This window comes from Sphaeramia orbicularis, chromosome 20, assembly GCF_902148855.1.
Source record: "Sphaeramia orbicularis chromosome 20, fSphaOr1.1, whole genome shotgun sequence".
NCBI classification, from domain to species: Eukaryota; Metazoa; Chordata; class Actinopteri; order Kurtiformes; family Apogonidae; genus Sphaeramia; species Sphaeramia orbicularis.
The window spans coordinates 18,615,289-18,639,275 of record NC_043976.1 but is presented as its reverse complement, the minus strand read 5'-3'; the positions used below and the strand labels follow the sequence as shown (position 1 = coordinate 18,639,275).

The following is a 23,987-nucleotide window of genomic DNA, read 5'->3' as shown; positions in this document are numbered from 1 at the left end:
CTGTTTTTTTCATACAGGTTCCAAAATGATGAAGAGAATTTGAGTAAAGTTAAATCCATTTGGTAAACTTTTAACATCCACCTGGTCACCAGCGACCCACCTCAGGGTTAGGGTTAAGGTTACACATGAGCCAGGTTTAAACTTTAGTACAGGACTCTGCGACCCATGGTTTCTGATCCAGATGTGAGTGTGGAGCCTGTCTCCAGTTTGTCAGAAAAACACAAGAATAACAATTATTTTTAATATTAGAACATTTTACTCTCAGTTTTTTAGGCCTAAAGCCAGTCTTACATGACCCATCAGTAAAACACAGCATATACGCAGAATAAAAGCATTTTAAAAGTAAAATCTGTGTCTTATATTAGTTCGACGCCTTTTTGCCAAACTTTAAAAAAACAAAACTGAAGTCTGTCACATGAGCCTTGACATATGCCAGTGGAGATTTCACAATTACACAATAAATACATAAATGTGCCCCGATAAAAATGATTAAAAAAAAAAAATCAACTGTTTTACTTATTGTAGATGTGCTGTGCTTTAAAAACACCCCAAACATTGAATTACTGAAACCGAAATGCAAGTACAACTAATGATAATGAAGTGTGGTTAAAAAACAAAAACAAAAAAAAAACAAAGTGGGTTAAATCAGTTTTCCAGTTTCTTTTTAATCTGGTTCTATAGACTGTAAAGGTTCTTGACACGTGCTTTGGTAGTTTGGATTGTGTTTCAGCCACGTGTTAAACATAGAAACAAGGAGAAATTCCAGTCCAATACATGCATTTCAGTCTGAGCTACTTCTATTATAAATCAAATCCTAATCCTAAAACTAGTGTTAAGTTTAGGGCTACATTTGAGCCATGTTTGATGACGTTGATTGGGTTAGTGTTCCAGCCACATGTACTAATGCATCCACTTTGACCTTATCTGTATGAACCAAACCCAACTACTAGCTCATGGTTAAGGTTACAAATGAACCATGTTTTAACTTATGGAGTTAAAGTTATGTTTCAGCACGAAAATTGGCACTTTTCCATTGGACATCTGCGCAAAACTTTACCGTTATTTGCTAAATGTAAAAAAAAAAAAAAGTGCGTAATGTCGGGTTTTCCATTCAATCACAAACGCGATGATTTTTTTTATTTATTAACGCGAGATGACACAAGAAGTCATTCCGTAAACATGGCGACGAACTTAAATATAGTGTTGATTTCCAGATATGTTCATTATTATTATTATATATTACCCCTCTATCCTGTACTAAATTAAAAATGATTGGGTTTCCTGGTGTGTCCACACATACCGCAACATGTTTCTTCTTCTCTTCTTCGCTTGTTGTAACATACGTCGACATCGGGTTTTTTAATTCACGTGACTCTAGTTGCGAAAAAAAAGGTCTTTCCATTGCAATTTGCGTGATACGCCTGAAAAACCACCTCTTGCCAGCGCAAAAACTTTTAACCGAAAAATGAGACTTTGGGCGAAATTGTCGTTTTTCCATTGGGTAAAATTTTTACGCGCAAGTTATATTTGAGCAATTAGAGGGTTCCCACTAATTCTGTTATTCACCCTAATCATGAAAAGAGTGGATGTTAAAAGAGCAACACTATCAATATCTTCCGTTTTAGTAGACTTTTTTTCATTTTTTAGCTTCTGGGTCAAAACTTGTTTACCGTATGAACCTTTTTACAGTCTTTCCAGATCAATAGGAGTTACAGTGCAAATAAAATCCTTAGATCAGAGCATCATATCAGTGCACCATCCTACCATTACACCATGGACTATGCCACATTTTCTTCTTCCAGTCTACTCTGTCGCTTCCCTTCGCATAACTTCAGATGGTGTGCTTGCCGCCGTAGCATCCCTCGGTTCAGTCAGTCCATATCTGTGTGTGTACTGAATTGTGTATACATAACAAAAGTGTCTTAATGTCTGTTTCTCTGGAGATTCTCATTGTATTTTAGCGGTATCCTCATGAATCGATGAACCTCAACCATTGACTTGGATGTGCGTTCTTGTACCATCATGACATAGACAATACTGTGTCCTGTAGCTCTTTGTCCAACAATCGGATCTTTTATCTTTCTCCCATGGTGCGTTCTGTCGGCTAGCTGCTTTTATTTAACCCTGATTTCTCTCTCTCGCTCTCTCTCTCTCTCTCTCTCTCTCTCTCTCTCTCTCTCTCTCTGTGACCAAACCAAGTCACCCGATGGCAAATACAACTACTACTATTGCTACTCCTACTATTCAATGCTGTTAACGTTGTAAATCTTGCTCTTGTGGCTTCTGCATGAAAATCAAGAAATTAGTAGGACCGATGTTTCACTGCCCTTGATAGAACAAAAAAGAAAAAAAATTGATCTTTTATGGACTTTTATGGACTGTTACAAGTTGTATAGTGAGTGATACTGTCCCTAACCCACTGTATTATGTGCTTGTTATAACTATTGCTCTATGACAAGCTTATAGCATCAATATATGGGAATATTTGGTAGATTTATATTGTGTTATATTGTGATAGCATGTACATAAAAGATACCTCCTCTGCAATAAATATTTATACAAAATTTAACGTTTGTGTTTTGCTAATGTGCTTCAGTAGCGTTTCGACTGTGTTCACATTTGCATTTCAAACCCAAACTACACCTGCTGAGAACCACGATAAAACAAAGACCTCCCAACGTTTCAGGCTCGTTTTCAATCCGTTCTTAAGTGTCGCTACTCCAACTGCAAACCTGTGGAAGTAAATCTGTGTCATCAGATTCTGAATTATAAAAGACATTAAATTTGTAGCCCTGATTTTTTTTTTTTTTTTTTTTTGCACTGAAATTAAGTATCTCAATTTTTTTTCACTGAAATTAAGTATCTGAATTTTTTTTGCCCTGAAATTAAGTATCTGATTTTTTTTTTTGCACTGAAATTAAGTATGTGAATTATTTTTGCCCTGAAATTAAGTATCTGAATTTTTTTTTGCCCTGAAATTAAGTATCTGAATTATTTTTGCCCTGAAATTAAGTATCTGAATTTTTTTTGCACTGAAATTAAGTATCTGAATTTTTTTTTGCACTGAAATTAAGTATCTGAAATTTTTTTTTTTTTTTTTGCTCTGAAATTAAGTATCTGAATTTTTTTTGCCCTGAAATTAAGTATCTGAACTTTTTTTTTTTTGCACTAAAATTAAGTATCTGATTTTTTTTTTTTTTTGCTCTGAAATTATGTATCTGAATTTTTTTTCACTAAAATTAAGTACCTGATTTTTATTTTTATTTTTTTGCTCTGAAATCAAGTATCTGATTTTTTTTTGCACTGAAATTAAGTATCTGAATTTTTTTTTCACTGAAATTAAGTATCTGAATTTTTTTTTCACTGAAATTAAGTATCTGAATTTTTTTTGCACTGAAATTAAGCATCTGAATTGTTTGTCTCTGAATTCAACCATGTTCATAAAGTTAGAATTTTAAAAAATTCAGATGCAATAAATTCAGATGCAAACATTCAGATGCCAAAATTCTGATGCAAAAAATTCAGATACTTAATTTCAGTGCAAAAAAAAATCTGTGCTAGAAATTCAATGGCTTTTATATGTCAAAATCTGATGACAGATTTACTTCCATAATCTTCACTTTGAAACTTGACTCAAGGCACTCCCATGATGCATTTGTGCTCGTTAATCATCCCTGCCTCACCTTGATGTGCTCCATGAAGACGTTGCAGTAGAAGAAACGGCGGGCCTTTAAGAGCCCTGAACATCACAACCACTTTAGTATATGCACGTTTTGGCGACTGTCCTGAAATGCTTTTATGTGCTGTTGTGGTCTTTTGGACGGAGATCAATGGTAACTCAGGGGAAGGAAGATAGTATCAAGTGCTGACTCCAGACCCCTGCAGAAAACTGGAGCGCTGTTATTTTCCAATTCTAGGATAATTATTGGCTGTGGTGATATTATTCCTTATGTATGTCAGAGGAAATATATCTATGTCTAGTCTCTATTAATATTTTGGCCTCATATATTCTGCATAATGAAATCAACATAAAACAGACAGTGTCCACAACGTCAAAAGCACTTATGTGTCTGAGATTAAAGGCTGTGATGCTGCCAAATAACATTGCAAAAGGGGGGATTATGCAAAACAAACATGTTAGCATTGATTTGGTTTACAAGAGCACTTTGAGAGGCTAATAAATAGAGGATCAATACAAGCTGCTGCAGGGAACGAAAATAGACATGTCATGAGAAGGCACTGCTTTTACAAACACACGTGATGAGGACCGAACAACTGACGATTCATTTGATATTCATGAAGGAGGATGAAGAACGCATGCAGCAGATCTAACCTGGATCATATAAGGCAGGGGTGTCAAACTCATTTTAGTTCAGGGGTCACATTGAGCCCAAATTGATCTCAGTGAAATAATAGCATAATAACTTGTAAATAATGGTGACTCCAAATTTTTGTCTTTGTTTTAGTGCAATCAAAATTTAATTATGAAAATATGTATATTTACAAACTGTCCAAACAAAAATGATGTGAATAACCTGAAAAAACTGAGATTTCTTGAGAAAAATAAATGCAATTTTAACAGTATTGCACCTCAACTTACCATTTATACATGCATATATATTATGGATTGGATCTACAAAGGCACAAAACATTTAATAACAGGAAGTATAATGTTAAAATTTTACTTACAAAATTTCAGGTTTTTCACATTTTATTGTTAAAGGATAGTTTGTAAATGTTAATATTTTCATAATTTAATGTAAGTTTTTACACTAAAGCAAAGAGAAAAATATGCAGTTGTCATTATTTATGGGTGTAATGTAATATTATGTTTTTCACGTTAAACTAAGAAAATTTGGAATAATTATTTATAGGTTATTAACGACTCAAAATTTTCTTATTTATAGCTTATAATGCTATTATTGTTCAGCCCTGCGATGAACTGGCGAAATGTCCAGGGTGTACCCTGCCTTCACCCCTATGTAGCTGGGATAGGCTCCAAGTGACCCCCGTGACCCTAGTGAGGATAAAGCGGGTTCAGAAAATGAAGGAATGTATGAATATGCTATTATTTTAGTTGAGATCACATTGTCCTGTATGTGGAACCTGAACTCAAATGAGTTCACCATCCTTGATTATTTATATCTGAAGTGTAATTTTTGCAAATTCATCCCGCGAGCCGGACTGGAACCTTTGGGGGGCCAGATTTGGCATGTTTGACACCTGTGATATAAGGTATGTCCAGCTTTGTCCATGTAATATTCAACAGCATTCACACATCATCTACATGGGCTGTATTTGTATCTCAGAAGTCTTGTGATACTGTTGTATTTTTTTTTAGTGCTGGAATTTTCATACAAGGTGTCCATTAACCCTTTCATGCACGAATTATGAGAACCTTGATCAAATTTTTTTCCTTAGGTGTTTTATTCCTCTTTAGGCATGGAAAAAACAGTGCGATTTAAAATTTTCTTCTGAAAAATAAATAAAATAAAAATAATTTTAAAAATTAAAAAAATACATAAAAAAATAATAATGAAAAAAAAAATTCTTATGAACCTATTTTTCATGAAGTTGAAAAAATGTCCACTCTGCTGGACACCATATGTTTAATTTTTTGACACAGAAACTTGTATTTACTGATAAATTGTGTGAAAACTATGGGGAGGGCTTGTGATTCTGGGGGTTTACACTCAGGAGAGATCTACATAATGTTACCAATTCATGTCAGAAAAGATATGTAGTGTCTTAAAACTTTAATAAAGATGTGTGTAAAAAAAAAAATAATAAAAAAAGAACAAAAAGAACAACAAAATCCATGAATATACAAAAATACAGCTGTAGAATAGCTGTCCACTGTAGTGACCACTATGTATGAAAGGGTTAAAGTCTTTTTACAATTTAACAAATTTATTACAAAAGCAAATGAATATGTGCAAATTATTACAAAATGAAAACTAGATATTGAAATTATGTTTTTTTTTTTTTTTTTTTTTTTTTGCCTCATTTTACTCATAAATTGGCAATTTCTTGTTCCCAAAATCAGAACCAAACAAAGTGAAGCAGCATTCAGTTCTTCTGCTCCTCAGCTGTGGAACAAACTTCCTGAATACCTGAGGTCTGCTCCAACTGTCAGCTCATTTAAATCAGGCCTGAAAACATTGTTGTTTACTGCAGCTTTCCTTTAAACTCTTAAATAAAGTCTTTTAAATGAACTTTAAAATCATATTTTATTGCTGATGATTTTAATGTCTATTTTAATTTGAATATATATTTTTTTAACTTTCTCCCATCTTATATGCATTTTTATGCCTCTATTGTGATGCTTTTATGTTTTATGTAAAGCACTTTGAATTATCCTGTGCATGAAATGTGCTTTACAAATAAACTTGCCTTGCCATAAAGACCCAAACAGCTACTGGCGACCAAAACCATCTACTGATCTAAACTGTTTAATACCTGATGATCCATTAATCCTGATAATACATGTAAATAATTGGTGTAAAATACAGTTTGTCATCTTTTCATGATCATCAGATATGACCCATTTGGATGTTCAGAGGCTCCGTAGTTAGTCATCTTCTACAACATTGATTCACCAGTAAAACCTATGGAGTTGGATCAATGACAGTGGATGGAGACACTTGTTTTTACATTCAGTTATTGGTATCGTTGCTCAAAAAACCCCTTTTTCTTCAGTTTTTTCTGTTTCTAATTTAATAACCGTTAAACTTATTGTGAGTTTTAATAAAACCTCTACATGGTCTGTAAATTAAATATAGAAAAACACCTGATTTCCACTGAAAATAATGCAAAATACAGAGGAAAATGCAATAATAAATGGTGATAAATCAATTAAGAAAGGTTAAATCTACAGATAAAATCATTCGGGAACTGCCACAAAAGCAGCACTGGGTCTTTATGGATGAATTCACCTCTATATTGGCACCATTAGTTGCATGAAGCACATCCAGACAGGACTAGATTTGTTTCCATGTTGGCTGTAGCATAGACTCATCAGTGGTGTCAATGGCATCAGTGATCTTTGGCTGTAGGTCGTTGATGTCCTGTATATTTGTTGCACAATATCTTTAACATAATTCCATAGAAAGAATTCCAGGGCAGTGATATCTGGTGAACAAGGTGTCCAGGGAATTGAACCATCCCTTCCAATCCACCGGTCTGGAAATATTTGATGTAAGAACCCACCACCATGCAGTCCCCAGTGTGGTGGTGCACCATCTACCTGGACAATGATGGTTGGTTGAAGGTCATCCAGTTGTGGTGACACATATTGAGTCAAAAGGTCAAAGTAAACATTTGCAGGGATTGATCTGTCGTTGAAGAAAAATGGACCAAGGAGTCGATGGCATGTGATTAAAAACTCTGATAACCACTGAGTGCATAGAACAAATCTGATCAACATTTCTTATCAGTTGCTTTAGTAATAATTGTAAACAGGAATATCATGTCATCAGCTTGTTTTTTGAGTCTTTTTTTTTTTCTGAATTAGGAAATAAACTGAATATTTGTGTGCGTGTAAACAGTCATTGACCTGGTGGATGTTATGAGGGTTAAATCCTGTAAAAAAAACAAAAACATTCACTTTGAGTCGAGTTTTTATCGGTCTCCAGTGCAGTTTTTTTCAACCTTGGAGTCAGGACCCCACAAAGGGTCATCTGGAATTAAATGGAGTCGCCTAAAATTTCTAGTAATTGATAAAAAATAAATAAAAACTTACTAATAAAAATATATGGTGAGTTGAGCGAGACAATCCCAATACATAAAAGACAAACTGTGAAGCTGAAACTGAAGCACTGTGGTACTGTTTATCTTTCAAATGTTCATTGTGGTCAGTTTCAGATGCTGCAGCTCTTTCATAATTCATAGCTTGAGTTATTGTTTGTTCAGTATTAACCCTTTCATGCACGAATTATGAGAACCTTAATCAAATGTTTTTCCTGAGTGTTTTTATTCTTCTTTACGCATGAAAAAAAACAATGCGATTGAAAAATTTCTTCTGAAAAATAAATTTAAACAAATAAAATAAAATAAAAATAATTCAAAAATACATCAAAAAAATAATAATAATGAAAAACAAAAATTCTTATGTACCTATTTTTTGTTAAGTTACAAAAATGTCCTCTCAGCTGGACACCACACGTTTAATTTTTGACGCACAGAAACATGAATTTAGTGATAAATTGTATGAAAACTATGGGGAGGGCTTGTGATTCTGGGGGTTTATGCTCAGGAGAGATCTACAAATTGTTACCAATTCATGTTAGAAAAGATATGTAGTGTCTTAAAACTTTAATAAAGATATGTGTAAAAAACAAAACAAAAGAAACAATGAAAAGAATAGCAAAATCCATGAATATACAAGAGAACAGCTAAAGAATAGCTGTCAACTGTAGTGACCAGTATGCATGAAAGGGTTAATTGTCAGCCTTGTAAATCCAAGCAGGACTGACTGTACATATCCTGACCAAGGAAAATCAAATTCTCACTTTTTGCAGTGATCTACACCTGGCATTTCTGCCTCCGTTCATAATAACATACATTATATAGACTAAATGTTGTCTAAAATTAACGTTTATTTGCAACATAGTATAGCAAACTATTACATGATCGAAAACAAAAAATTTAACAAAAAATAGTCTCAGTTTTGAATGTTTGGGGTGTGATGTTAAAATGGAGTCACGAGCCAAAAATGGTTGGGAACCACTGATGTTGTGGAATTTATCCCACTCCAGATTCCAGACACAAACCAATTCTTCGCTCTAACCAGGACGCTGTAAGTCAGGGGTGTCAAACTCATTTTCTTTCCGGGGCCACATTCAGTCCAATTTGATCACCAGTGGGCCGGACCAGTCAAATAATATCATAATAGCCTTGAAATAATGACAACTCCAAATTTTTTATATGCAAAAAAATAACATTAAATTACAAAAACAGGTACATTTTTACAAACTATCCAAACATAAAAGAACCTGAAAAAACTGAAATTTTTAAAGAAAAGTAAGAACTAGTTATAAGAAAATTTTGATCAATATTATGCCTCAACTTATGATTTATACAAGTGCATAACAGATCAGATCTACCAAGGCACAAAACAGGCAGAATATTGTCAAAATTGCACTTATTTTTCTTTAGACATTCCAGGTTGTTCATATTTGTTCAGGTTATTGATGTTTTATTATTAAAGTTTATCAGAGTTTAATGTTCTTTGCAATAAATCAAAGAGAATAAATTGGTGTTGTCATTACTTACAGGCATGATGTCATTTTTTTTTTTTTCACATTAAACCAAGAAGAACATTTGGAGTCATTATTTCTAGGTTATTATGCTGTTATTTTCGAGTTCGATGCCCTTGACCGTTAATATCTTCTGCACTTTGCAAATTCATCAGATTGGAACCTTTGGCGGGCCGGTTTTGGTCCCCGGACCACATGTTTGACACCTGTGCTGTAAGTAGATAAAAAATAAATAAATAAATAACTTACAGCCACACAGGTAAATGAGTTCTATGAGTGCCATGTTGTCAGAAATAATTGCTTTTTTTTTTTTTTTTTATTTAAACATGCCATCACTGTGGGCGCTGCCAAAACACACACTGTGCATCCACTGTGAACAGGACCCTCTGGATCTCCCACAGTGGATGTCAGAATCCCAGCTGGATGTTTGTGTGTGTCTTTGTTGTCTCTTCAGGACAGCAGGACGCATCACTCCAGCACGGCAGGACTTGTTTTACAACCTCTGTGCATGAATCGTAGTGGCCATGTGGGTAGAGATAGACGACGGAGGAGGACGAGGACGGACAGAAGATGAGACAAAACTGATCACTTGGAACCGGTCAACACGCTCCGTTGCTGAGTCATCGGTCGTCAGATGGAGGGACGGCCAAGAGTTAGATGGGAGGGGGTGGGACGCTGAGGACACTGAGGACATGTGTTGTAGGTTCAGGTCATTGGTGGACGTGGATGCAAATGAGGATGGTTATAGTGTAGAGCAGTGGTTCCCTACCTTTTTGGCTCATGACCCCATTTTAACATCACAAATTTCTGGCAATCCTAGACATTCAAAATGGAGACTTTTTTTTTTTTTTGCTAAAATTAATTTGTTTTTGATCCTGTAATACTTTGCTATACTATGTTGCAAATAAACATTACTTTTAGATGACATTTAGTCTATTTAATGTATGTTATTATGGACGGAGGCAGAAAAGCCAGGTGTAGATTACTGCACAAAGTGAGAATTTTATTTTGCTTGGTCAGGATATGTACAGTCAGTCCAACTTGGATTTACAAGGTTGACAATTAATACTGAACAAACAAGAACTCAAACTATGAATTATGAAAGAGCTGCAGCATCTGAAACCGACCACAATGAACATTTGACAGATAAACAGAACCACAGTGCTTCAGTTTCAGCTTCAGTTTGTTTTTTATAGATTTTGATTGTCTCTCAACTCACAACTCATAATATATGATTTTATTTCAACTTTTTCAATCCCCAAAACCAAAGCATATACTCTTAATGAGTACAAAACAAACCAAAACAACAATCACAAAATCAACTTGAGACAAACAAACAAAAAAGACAGCCAAAAACACCCCCCCTCAAAAAAATAAAGATAACCAGTGGCGGCTGCTCGTCTTTCAGACAGGGGAAGCTCATGTCGACTTACATCCAAAAAACTGTCAAGTTATTTAATCATAAATTTGGCCCTCTGGTCCTTTTTAAGAAAATGGTCAGTGACCTTATCGTACCAAGTAGGCGTCTTTTCCAGGGAATTGATAGTAACTTCACTCTGACCTAGCCAACAGTATGATTGATTTAACTATTTACAAAACGACACTAAACTCGAACAAGAAATGATTAAATTATGTAACTGAAACAAGAAAACGTTGAAATTATGTTAAATTGAAACAAGGAAGTCCAATGAGTGTGTTTTATTTACAGTGCAAGAAATGAACAAGTCATTTCGTAGTGGTTTCTCTGATTTCACAGCAGAATGAGCGACGGTATTAAACTGAACTGTGTCAGTGAAGGAGTAGATCTCAAAATAGCTGCCAATCAAACAGGATTCAGCCTTTCAACTGATCATCCAATCAGCATGTGAAGGCCCGGCATCCAGCCTGGCCGAGCTCTGCCCACAGCTCCATTCACCCCCAAGGACGCGGGGCGTCCAGGGGCGGGACAACATTGTGGCATTTATCCAATTACCGTCCAGTTTTGAGGCAATGAAAAAAACTGTTCCACTCAGTCCCATTGAAGTGTATGGACAGTGAGCGTCTACGGACAAATGCGCTGAGCAAAGATCGAATGAGAAAACAGCGCAACGGGAATGTATGAGAAGTGAACAACATCGAATCTGTTGATTTGTGATAAAGCTGATTCTGAACGAACTCTTCTGTGAGATGAACGTGTTCCAACACATTTGTAGTCAATGAAATGTCAACACAACCGAACATATTTAACCATTTAATTTTTGTAATTTTAGGGGAAGCAAGCTTCCCTTGCAGTCTGTGAGAAATCGCCTCTGATATATACACATACATACGCATACCTACATACATGTGCACATACACACACATACATATATATATCCATATCCATATATACACATACATATACACATACAATTTCTAGAAATTTCAGGCCACCCCATCTGAATTCCAGGCGACTCCATGTGAGGTTGAAAAACACTGGTGTAGAGTAAAATGCAGTGTGTGGATTTTTGGATGTTATAAAGACAGGTACCAGGAGAGAAGACACATGTGGTTTTGTACATGTTTCCTCTTTTCTTGGACTTGACAGCACCAGAAGCAGTTGTTTAAAAGTATTACTACTTTTTATACACAACAAACACACCCAAAAACCTTCTCCTGTGCTTGATCATGTGTTTCTATCAGCACATTAGTAACACCAAAAACAGTTTACTGTCAGTCTGACAGCAGGAGGCCTTCTTCAGGAGATACAAATTTCACAAAGTGCAATCATAAAAGGTTTATATTAATTATATATTTTTGATAAATTATATTTCTATTTGTTGCATAGAGTTTTGAGGTATGCAAAACTCTATAGTGTCACAAGAAAAGAAAAAAAAAATTACTGTCAAGCATTCCTAATTTTAGTCAAGAAACCATTAACCCATAAAGACCCAGAACTACTTTTGTGTCAGATCCCAAATGATTTTAACCTTTCTGAAGTTATTTTTCATCATTTAGTCTAATATTATCACCTGTATTTTGCATTTTTCCAGTGAAAATCAGGTGTTTTCCTTTCCTTCCTTTCCTTTACTGATCATATCAAGGGTCATTTACCAATGAAAACTAACTCCAACCATACTCTAACCCTAACCTTAACCATTTAACACCCAGTTCTGACCTTAAGCAGACACAGACAGAAACTTAATTAATCATTTAACGGCTTTGCAAACTATATTAATTTAAACATTTTTAAAATAACTTTATTTTCAGCGCACTGACCTCCACTTCCGGTGGGATACTTCCTGAGTATTAGCCACATTAGCTGAAGGCCTTAGAAATTTTCAGCCTATGCTTTTATTTTTGGTGGTTGCCTTAATTTTTTGGGCTGTTATCTTTTTTTTTTTCTTATAGTGGATCATTTTTTAAGCTATTGTCTTTTTTTTCTTACATTGGATAATTTTTTGGGCTGTTCTCTTTTTTTCTTACAGTGTATAATTTTTTGGGCTGTTCTCTTTTTGTCTTATAGTGTATAATTTTTTGGGCCGTTCTCTTTTTTTTTCTTAGAGTGGATAATTTTTTGGGCTGTTCTCTTTTTTTTCTTAGAGTGGATAATTTTTTGGGTTGTTCTCTTTTTTTCTTTTAGTGGATAATTTTGGGGGCTGTTCTCTGTTTTTTTCTTGTAGTGGATCATTTTTGGGGCTGTTCTCTTTTTTTCTTACAGTGGATGATTTTTTGGGCTGTTGTCTTTTTTTCTTACAGTGGATAATTTTTTGGGCCGTTCTCTTTTTTTTATAGTGGATACTTTTTTTGGGCTGTTCTCTGTTTTTTTTCTTACAGTGGATAATTTTTGGGGCTGTTCTCTTTTTTATAGTGGATAATTTTTTGGGCTGTTCTCTTTTTTTTCTTACAGTGGATAATTTTTGGGGCTGTTCTCTTTTTTATAGTGGATAATTTTTTGGGCTGTTCTCTTTTTTTTCTTACAGTGGATAATTTTTGGAGCTGTTGCATCTCTGGGCCACTTCCAAAAACTGATGTGTTCATGGGAGCAAAGTTAATGTAATCATTTTCAATACAGTGTTTGTTTAATTTTATTTGAACATAGTTTAATAGTCATTACATTATGATAATATGATGTGATGCTGTTTAGCTTTTCACAGAAATATCCTTCAAAGGGTGATTTTTGTCTTTATTCTCTGAGATCATTCTAGAGTATGTTTTCCACTTGAATCAGAAGTTGAATCAGTACTTCTACAGAGGGTTTTTTTATGCAGTTGTCTCTGTACTGTACAAAGTCAGGAGGAAAAACACCAGAATCTGAAGCCTGTACCTTCCTTTTGGAGCTTTCTGCTCTTGGCCCAAATCAAAACATTAAATACAGTGTAAGGATAATAGACATGCTACTGTTTCATACTGTTACAGAAAATACAGGACTTTTCACACTTCCTTTTCGATTCACAGAGGAGTAGAATCACATCTGAGTGAATCAGGTCATTGATCAGTAATTACAGCTTTCAATCACAGTTTAACCTCCTGTCCCTGAAACCTGAACCTGAAAACAGGGGTGTTTAGTCAAAGTCTGCATCACCACGTAGATTGTTTTTATTTATTTGTTTGTTTGTTTGTTTGTTTGTTTGTTTTTAACAGCCCATACTGTCCACAGAACAGCCATAGTGTTTATATATTTGAAGATTTTATGAAATAGTAGGTTATATGAAAATATTTTACAGCAAAACTGAAATTAGTTAATATAGCTGAAATTGTACTTTAGCCAAAACTGAAATAAGGATTTTTGGATGCTATGAGAGGAACTAAATCTGGACGCATTAAGACAGCTGATGGTACAGTGAGAAAAAGCAATATTATAATGGAATATGAGTAAAAAATGAAAATATATGCCCTCGAACATTTAGCAAATGCAGACAGGAAATTAAACAGATTTGATTTGATTCCTCCCTTCGATGTGGGGGTCCACCTGTCTGTCGGAGTCGGGGGGCCTGGGTGCTGGTCCCCCCGATGGCATGGCCTGCGGCTCCTCCCAGTGTGGACGGCCCCAAAGGTGGCGTTTCCTTGATCCTCAGTGCCATGCCATGTCTCCCTGTTGTGTGCGTGTGTGTGCGTGTGTAGGTGTGTTGGCGTGTGTGTGTGTGTGTGTGTGTGCGTGTCTAGTATGGTGGGTGGGAGGGAGGGGTTTTCTTTGTAAATGTTTTTCTGTTGTTATTGTGTAATTGTTTTTAATTCTGTAAAGCACTTTGTGTTGCATCTGTGCATGAAAAGCGCTTTATAAATAAAGGTTGATTGATTGATTGATTGATTGATTGATTGATTGATTGATTTGAAAGGTATTTATTTCAAACATGTAGACAGTAAAATCATAACAAAACCAACCAACAAAGTATCAGTAATGATACATAAAAGGTTGATAAGTAAACAAAAGAGAAAAGAGAAAAAAATCAAATTAAATAAATTAAATGAAAATAAATTAAATTAAACATGCTCAAAAAGGAGTAGGAAGAAGTAAAAACTTATATACTCCTACCCCCAATTTCCATTCCTAATGATCTCTATATAAATAGTAGCAATTATTATTTTAGATGACTATCAATAAAATAATAATAATAACAACAACAATAACAACAAAAACAATAATAAAAACAAAATAACAATATAACACACCCTTATTCCTATATATACAAAATAATAGATTATTTAAGAAGCATAAAGTCACCACAAAATGTGATGTAAAAATAATAGAGAAAAGTAGAAAAATAAGTTGTACCATGGAAATAACAGTGAGGCTCCACTTGTGTAAGAGGACATTAAAAATATCATATATAAAAATAATATACAAATTCATAACTTGTGGACCGTCCATGGTGTACACCACCTTTGCCCAGTTACAGCCCCCCCACAACCTTCTAGACCAGGGGTTCCCAAAGTGGGGTACGCGTACCCCCAGGGGTACTTGGAAGAAGCCCAGGGGGTACCTGAAATTTTTTTGGAAAAATTCATTAAATGAGTCATCATGTACCGAATACAGAATAAACAAGTGTTCAGAGAACACAAACCTCCTCTGGGTACCCTGAACGGTGTGCATGTGTGGATCGACTATTTCTTTTTAAATTAAACAGTTTCCAGGTTGTTCCATACAGCAGAAAAAGTTGAAGCTTGGTACCAGTCATGTGTATGTCAAATTATGTTAAATTCCAATCAGTATTTGTTGAGTTATAATGAAAAATGTGTGGTAAATGGGATTTTCAATGTTAGATGTAAATGTCCACAGAGTCCACATTCCACAGTGGATGTGGACAATTTTGTGCCAGACACAAGATATTGTTATAAGCTATGGGTGGATCAAATTGGAGGCTAATGGGAGTCGTTCTGAATTTTTTTTAGGAATTTTTGAAAACTGCTCAATGATGAGAGATAGGAAAATTTGAGATTTTGTGACCTTGCTGTGACCTTGAACTTTGGTCTACTCGGCCCAAAATTTAATGGGTTCATCCCAGGGCCTAAGCCTATCTGTGGGTAAAATTTGGTAAAGATGGTTGTAATAGTTTTCCTGTAAAGTGGCTAACAAACAAACAAACAAACACACAAACAAGCAAACACACAAAGCAAAGTGTTCACAATACCTCCTGGCGAAGGTAAAAATGAGAATTAATACTGAAATACTATATAAAACCCAACAAATACATTCATATAATAATTTTTATTGTCAATCTTCTTGTTAATGGTAACATTTGGTAACATTTGAAGAACATTACTATTTTATATTATTCAAAATTAGTTTGAGTAGCTAAGTAATTATTTTTTGCTGATGAAAGGTTCATTTATGTGTATATATATATATATATATATATATATATATATATATATATATATATATATATATATATATGTGTGTGTGTGTGTGTGTGTATATATGTATATATATGTATGTATGTGTGTATATATATATTTTGAAACTATAAACAGACACCTTTGGCACAGAAACAAATTTTTCCTTTTTTTTTTTTTTTTTCAATCAAAAATGCTGAAGTGAGAGTTGGCAGTGTTTGGCAAAGAAAGTAAGAAAGTAGATTTCAGGGGTTTTGAGAACCACTGTTCTAGATGATCAAAAAAAATGAATGAATGAATGAATGAAAAGTTCCTATGCCTAGTTATAACATGTTGAACAATTTGACTTCCATTTTGTTCCCACCTTCAGTTTTTTTGACAATGGAGGTTACGATTTCCATAGAAAAGTAAAAACAGAGGCCTTTTGGGAAATGTGTTCCTATATTTTTGATTCCTCACTCAATTTTCTGTCTAATAATGTGCCAAAAACATTTACAAATGTCCATAGACAAACCTCCAGTCAGATTCGTGGCCTCCTGGATAATCCACAGACCTCACCTCCACCATGCTGCTGTGGAGGCAGAAGTTCAACACTACCTGTGAGGCTTCATAACACAGAAAAAGATTTCCTGACGTGATCTAAAGTAATTACCCTTGCACAACAAGCCTTAGATTAAAATTTCTCCTGATATGAAGAAATCCCACCCTCCTGCGATGCCTGATTTATGACAGCTCACGGTGGTTGTTATGTTTGATGCGTCCGTCCAGAGCCAGTAGGTGGACGGCCGCCCACATGGTCCCCGTTCCTCCCTGTTCTGAAGCCACGCTGTGGTCTGAACTCCTACACAGCTTTATCTGTCTCAACGGTGGCATCATCGTTATTAGAGGAGCTCCTGGTGATGTGAGCGTCCATGACTCACAGAGCTACTGTTCTCCACTCCGCTACACCTCCACAACTGGAGGAGCGGCATCTCAGCCACACACTGACACATTTACATACCTGCAATTCAGCAGCAGCAGCAGAGTGAGCACACACCATTCAATTACTTACATATCCAAGCATGAGTAAGACAATGAATAGGTCATATGGTGAGTAATACCCTGCCCGACGCAAAACCTCACCTTAACTGACAGCTGTAGAGAAGAATACACAAGCTTCTATGACAGCACATTCAGACTGAAGAGTGTTATGTCACTAAACGCATTCAGGCGTCATTAAAATATATAAATGGGCTGAGTCAAATGCTCTTGAAACTGAATAAAATTTAAAGGTTAACTCACTTTGTCATAGGGAAATTCAGTGTCTGCATTAGCTACAGGGTGGGGAAGCAAAATTTACAATGAACATTTAGTTGTTTTTTCTCAGCAGGCACTACGTCAATTGTTTTGAAACCAAACATATATTGATGTCATAATCATACCTAACACTATTATCCATACCTTTTCAGAAACTTTTGCCCATATGAGTAATCAGGAAAGCAAACGTCAAAGAGTGTGTGATTTGCTGAATGCACTCGTCACACCAAAGGAGATTTCAAAAATAGTTGGAGTGTCCATAAAGACTGTTTATAATGGAAAGAAGAGAATGACTGTGAGCAAAACTATTACCAGAAAGTCTGGAAGATACTATTAAAGAAGAATGGGAGAAGTTGTCACCCGAATATTTGAGGAACACTTGCGCAAGTTTCAGGAAGCGTGTGAAGGCAGTTATTGAGAAAGAAGGAGGACACATAGAATAAAAACATTTTCTATTATGTACATTTTCTTGTGGCAAATAAATTCTCATGATTTTCAATAAACTAATTGGTCATACACTGTCTTTCAATCCCTGCCTCAAAATATTGTAAATTTTGCTTCCCCACCCTGTATATGGGTGATTCCATGAAACTGGTCCCTAAAAACAGGACATGGGAGCTAAAAATTCAAACCAGATGTCGACTAGTGTTATTGAAGCAAGTTTGGAAGCACATTGGTCTGTTTCCAAAGATAAAAGAGAAACTATTTTTCAGACTAAACACATTTTTATATGATTTTTATTCAAAAATCTGCATGTAACATGGTAAAAAGAACATGAAAATTACGTGTTACTGTTTTTGAAAATATCTTTTTGTTTTCTCACAGGTATATTTTGGGAATTGAAGTGAATATGCAAGGTAGAGTCATGGGACTGACCACCGTTGCAGAATCACTCATGATTAATGTGTGTTTAAATGCACAGGTTCCAACTGCCGATTCATGAAAAACCCACATGTCTGGATTAGAAAAACCACTAGGATCCTCAAATTTAACACAGCGTCTTTATTTTTAGCACTATGTAAGACCATTTCAAGCCATGTTTTGGGGATAAAATGCACTGACACCTAGGTAACTTTTCATGTCCCAATTTTGGTCCTATTTTTGGCCCCAATATTTTATTAAAAATTCATTAGTTTTGGGATGACTCAGAGCAAGAGTATATTTTTTTTTGCATTAATCTGAGGTCATCATCAGGTACATCCTGGGGGGAAATATGTCCAAATTTCTCTTATATTATTGGGTCTAAAAAACTGACAAAGTGCCAGGCACCAAAATGAACCCAGTTTTAGAAGCACCCACATACACCCTGCATTAGCATTAGCATTAGCATTAGTGATTAGTACATGAGGAGCAGTGAGCTGACATTAAAGGCACTGCAAGACCAACTTCAGAGCTTCATCAGTATCGTGTTCAGGGGTAATGATTCGGACCTAACCTTCATTTGTTTGTTCTGTCAATATGCTTGTGTTAACATAACTCAGGATTTTGTGTACAGATTTTAGCCGAAGAAAGTTTACACTGTTGTCTTCCAAAATGCACCATAAAATCTGCATATTGTTACATAATGAAGATCGATAGGTGAGTGCACAGGTCTAGAATTAAGGTTGAATATATGGACTGGGTGCATTTGTGGAGGTTTGTTCTGTCTTTGTGTTGAATTCAAAGTATGATTACTGTAAATCAGGGGTCTCAAACATGCGGCCCAGGGACCCAATGCGGTCAAAGGTTCCAACCCCTGCCCATGGAATGAATTTGCAAAGTGCAAAAATTCCACCGCCAAGGCTGTCAAACTCATTTTAGTTCAGGTTCCACATACAGACCAATATGATCTACAGTAAAAATAATAGCATTAACCTGCAAAAATGATAATAATGACTCCATATTTTCTTCTCAGTTTGATGTGAAAAAATAATATTACATTATGCCAATAAATAATGACACCTTCACATTTTTTGTCTTTGTATTAGTGCAAAAAATATCATTAAATTATAAAATATTGACATTTACAAACTATCCTATAACAATTAAATGTGGATAACCTGAACAAATATGAACAACCTGAAATGTCTAAAGAAAATTAAGCACAAGTTTAACAATTTTTTGCCTGTTACTAAATGTTTAGTGTCTTTGTAGATCCGATCCATAATGCACATGTAGACATGATAAGTTGAGGCATAATTTTGTTAAAATTGCACTTATTTTTCCAGTTTTTTCAAGTAATTCACATCTTTTTTGTTTGGATAATTAACCTTTTCATGCATAATGGTCACTACAGTGGACAGTTACTCTACAGCTGTTCTCTTGTATATTCATGGGTTTGGTTGTTTTAGTTCCATATCAACCAACACAGTGGACACTTATGCATCATCTCATAAACTGCAATTCATACCATTATTGTAACTTTGCTGTTCTTGATTGGTTCTTGAGTGGAAATCAATTGTTAATATTTATTTTTTTGCATATTATCTCCATGAAGTGAGTAATAACTAGTATTAGAATATGTTAAAATGTGAGAAAACATCAGATTAGCTGCATTAAACATGGTTTTATTTCACTGTTTTCATATCACTTTATGATATTGGGTTTTGAATACATGTTTCTGTGCTTCAAGAACAAAATTCATGGTGTAGCTGAGTGGACATTTTTGTAACTCCATGAAAAACAGGTCGATTAAAAAAAAAAAAATTTCAATCACATTGTTTTTTTTTTCATGTCTAAAGAGGAATAAAAACACTCAGGAAAAAAAAATCTTGATTAAGGTTCTCATAATTCATGCATGAAAGGGTTAATAAAAGTAAATATTTCATAATTTAATGGGATATGATTCAGAGATCTGCAGCACAACTAACCAGGAGTGAATGGCTAATTGCTGTGTGAACGATCCCATCGGTCCCTGAGAGAGGCCGCCTCATTTCCGTCAATCAGCTGCCTGTTCGCTACCTGGAGGTAACGATGAAGCCAAGTACCCTCTGGAAATTGCTGTAATTCAGTTATTAAGACCGATGACGTTGGAGTTGTCATAATTTATCAGTTATTATGTTAATATTTTACTGGTCTGGCCCACTTGAGATCAAATTGGGCTGAATGTGGCCCCTGAAAGAGATGTTGTGGAGAATGTAACTGCTTTTGTGGCCTACTGCACATTATATTATCAGAAAATATAATGCAGATATTGGAAAACTTCATTTTTCTTTCTTTTTTTTTTTTGTTTTTATTTTGTTTTTATTGGAAAAGGAGCAAGATATCTCAACCTTAACATGCATACATATGATATCTATTAGAGTCCTTTTTGTATTTCTTATTTTACACATACAACAGTGTCAAACAGAAAAAAAAACATATGAACTGAGTGCTTACAGTTTTGGTATTTCTCACTTAAAAAAAAGACAATCACAGCTTTCAATACCTCTGGGTTCTTTAAACATTACACATGTTTATGCAAAAGTAAAACATTCGCAAAGACTAAAGAAAGGAGATTATAAAGAAGAAATTTTTAGGGGAGTGATACAAATTCTCATCGGCTAGAGGATACAAACTTAATCCATTTGTCCCAAATATGGTAAAATTTATCCCTCTGGATTCTGATAGAGCACAGGTGTCAAACATGCGGCCCGGGGGCCAAAACGCCAAAGGTTCCATTGCGGCCCGCGGGATGGAAGTGCAAAAATTAACCTGAACAGTCCAGGTTGTCAATGTCATGTCTGCTCCCAGACTGTGTCTGTCTTTTCTGTTTTGTCTGTCATTTCCTGTTTTATTTTGTTAAGTTTCCCTCATGTGTCATGTCTGGTGTCTTTACTTCCCCTCCTTGATTGTTTCACCTGCTCCTGATTACCTGACTCCTCCCTGATTATCTCCACCTGTGTCCAATTGTCTTCCCACCCTCTTGTGTATTTAAACCCTGTGTTTTCCCCTGTTCCTTTGCCAGTTTGTGTTCTACCTTTGTGTGCTCACTTACCAGCGTTTTTGGATACCTGTCAGTCTGTCTGCCCGTTTTGACCCGTTTTGCCTTCCGACCACCGATTCTGCCTGTTCCTCGTCTGCCTGCTCGTCTGGTTCTGACCTGGTTTGTACTTCGACTTCTGATTCTGCCTATTCCCTGACTACCTCAGCCTCCAACGTGTTACCTTGTGTTTCGACCCTCGCCTGGACCCTGACCGTGAGTAGCCTTTCCCTCATGTTCCGTTGCCTCCTGAATTGCCCTCCTGTGTATGACCTGGCTTGTTTTTTGACTATCCTCTGTTTTGCCCTAGTCGGGGTGTTGACGGGAATCCTCCGGCTCGGCCGTGCTGACCATCCATATTCCCCGCTCACAGCCCGGACGAAGAGTCCAGTATCACACGCCTTCACAGACGTGTTAACTGTTTTGTGCTGTGTTTTTACTACTGTGATTGTGTTTAATAAACACTCTCAACTGGTCATCTGCGTTCTGGTCTTGCATTTGGGTTCAGCCTTTGTACTAGTCCCTTTACAGTCAAAATCCTTTTGGTTCAGGTTCCACATACAGACCAATGTGATCTCCAGTAAAAATAACAACACAATAACACATAAATAATGACAGCGACAAATTTTCTTGGTGAAAAGTTATGTAGAAAAAATGTATGTGAAAAAAATAACATTACACTGTGAAAATATTTACATTTACAAAACTATTCTTTCACAATAAAACGCAAATGAATACATAAATAAAAGCAAAAATGAACAATCCAAAATGTGCAATTTGAACAATATTCTGTCTGTTACAAAATGTTTGGTGCATTTATGGATCCACTGTGATCTGTAGTTGTGTTAATAATAAGAGATGGAATATTGTAGAAATTGTTCAAATTTTAGTTTCAAACTCCAAAATTTGAACAATATTCTGCCTGATACCAAATGTTTATGTAACATTGTGTGTAATGTACATGTATAAATAAGTCAAGGCATAATATTGTTCAAATTGCAGTAATTTTTCAAATGAAATGTATGTTTTTTTTCAGGTTATCCACATCCTTTTTGTAAAATGTAAATATTTTCATAATTTAATTGGGGTTTTTTTTGTACTAAAACAAAAAAAAACTTGGATTTGTCATTATTTATAGGTTATTAAGTCTTTATTTTACTGGTCTGGCCCACTTGAGATCAAATTGGGCTAAATATGGCCCCTGAACCAAAACGAGTTTGACACCCCTGTGATAGAGTAAGTCAATTTTTCTATTTTGAAAATTTACAAGACAGTCTCGTACCAATCTTCTGATGTTGGTGGAATTGGCTTTAACCACCTTCTTGTAATAATTTCTTGCTGGCTGCTAAAAGCGCTTGTAATAATTTTGTCTCCTCCCTCCGTTCTAGTACTGAGACATCGCTTCATTCATTTTCATGATTTTTTCATTCAAGAAAATAAAGAAAAAAAGAAAAGTGTTGTGCATGTGCTCAAAATCAAAGCTCTACTACTCTACTACTCAGAAAACACAGTGAACCTGTATGCACTGTGCAAAGGCAAACAAACCAAAAGGAATCATACAAACACACAACATTCTCAAAACTATTAAGGTTTTGAAACCAGACCTAAAACCAGCTAATGCATGATAATAAAGTCAAAGAAGAGCCTTCTAACAAATGGCACAGATTATTGTGGCCTTTTCAGGTAAATACTGTGAGACTTGAGATGGATTAGGAGCAGGTGGTGGTCCTGGTGGAGGATCATGTGACTAGAAAAAGTAAAAGAACTCTGAAGATGTTGGGAGGACTGTTGGACAGGATAACAGGATAAACCAGGTACTTATTTATAGATGCAGATAATCATTGACGTAAAAGCTCACTCTGATTCACACATTTCATTACTGTGTGTGATTTAATAATACACAGACAACCTGTGTTTTATAAAAATGTCACAAAAACATTGGCCGATAACTGCCATATTCCTCTAAAACAAACAGCTGGGAGACGTTTTATTGTAAAGTGAGATGAGTCTGTATTTGGCTCCTATTCTCTTAGTGATTGATTGTTTGAAATTAACATAAATCCAAAAGGCTAATAGGTAATTCATCTCCATGGCTGACAGGATGAGGCCACTTTTGGCTCATTTCAGATGGAGAATGATGAACTCTGGGTAATGGCTGGAGCCCAATGTGACGTACAGAATTTTGGTGATGAACTCCAGCATTATTGGTAATCAATGTTATTAGAACCTGAGATAGCATTAATCATCCTGACGTTGTACAATCATCAGATATTTATGAGTTAAATTATTTTTAAACGGCTTATCAATATTTTAAGACACTCACAGTTCATGCAGATTGGAGATGATAACACTGGTCAACAACAAATTTATTGTTTAAGTTTTTTGAGCTGATTTAGGATCATTTTGGTGTGCTGAATCCAAAAATCACATTAATTTTGCTCAATCAGGTCAACTGTCTGAACTATGCTACATATTGGCTTTTTAACCATTTTTGCTTGCATTTATGGGCATTTTCCACATCATATGATACAAATTCTTTCCTATTTCTTGCAATAAACGAGTTCTGAAGATTTTACTTTTGCCAATTTATGATTAATGTTTTTTTTTATATTACAGGTGAATGAAATGGCTTCGACTAGAAGATCTTGCAAAAATAAGCCTGACGTATTCTGCTACAGTTTGTAAACTAATAAATACAT

At 35.3% G+C, this 23,987-nt stretch overlaps 1 long non-coding RNA gene across 1 annotated transcript; it reads left to right on the top strand.

Annotated features, from left to right (window-relative positions):
• Positions 1 to 403: 403 nt before the first annotated feature.
• On the top strand, positions 404 to 2,564 carry LOC115411052 (uncharacterized). The gene is made up of 2 exons (XR_003934168.1): positions 404 to 999; positions 1,533 to 2,564. It is a non-coding gene; the product is annotated as an uncharacterized LOC115411052 (long non-coding RNA).
• Positions 2,565 to 23,987: the final 21,423 nt, after the last annotated feature.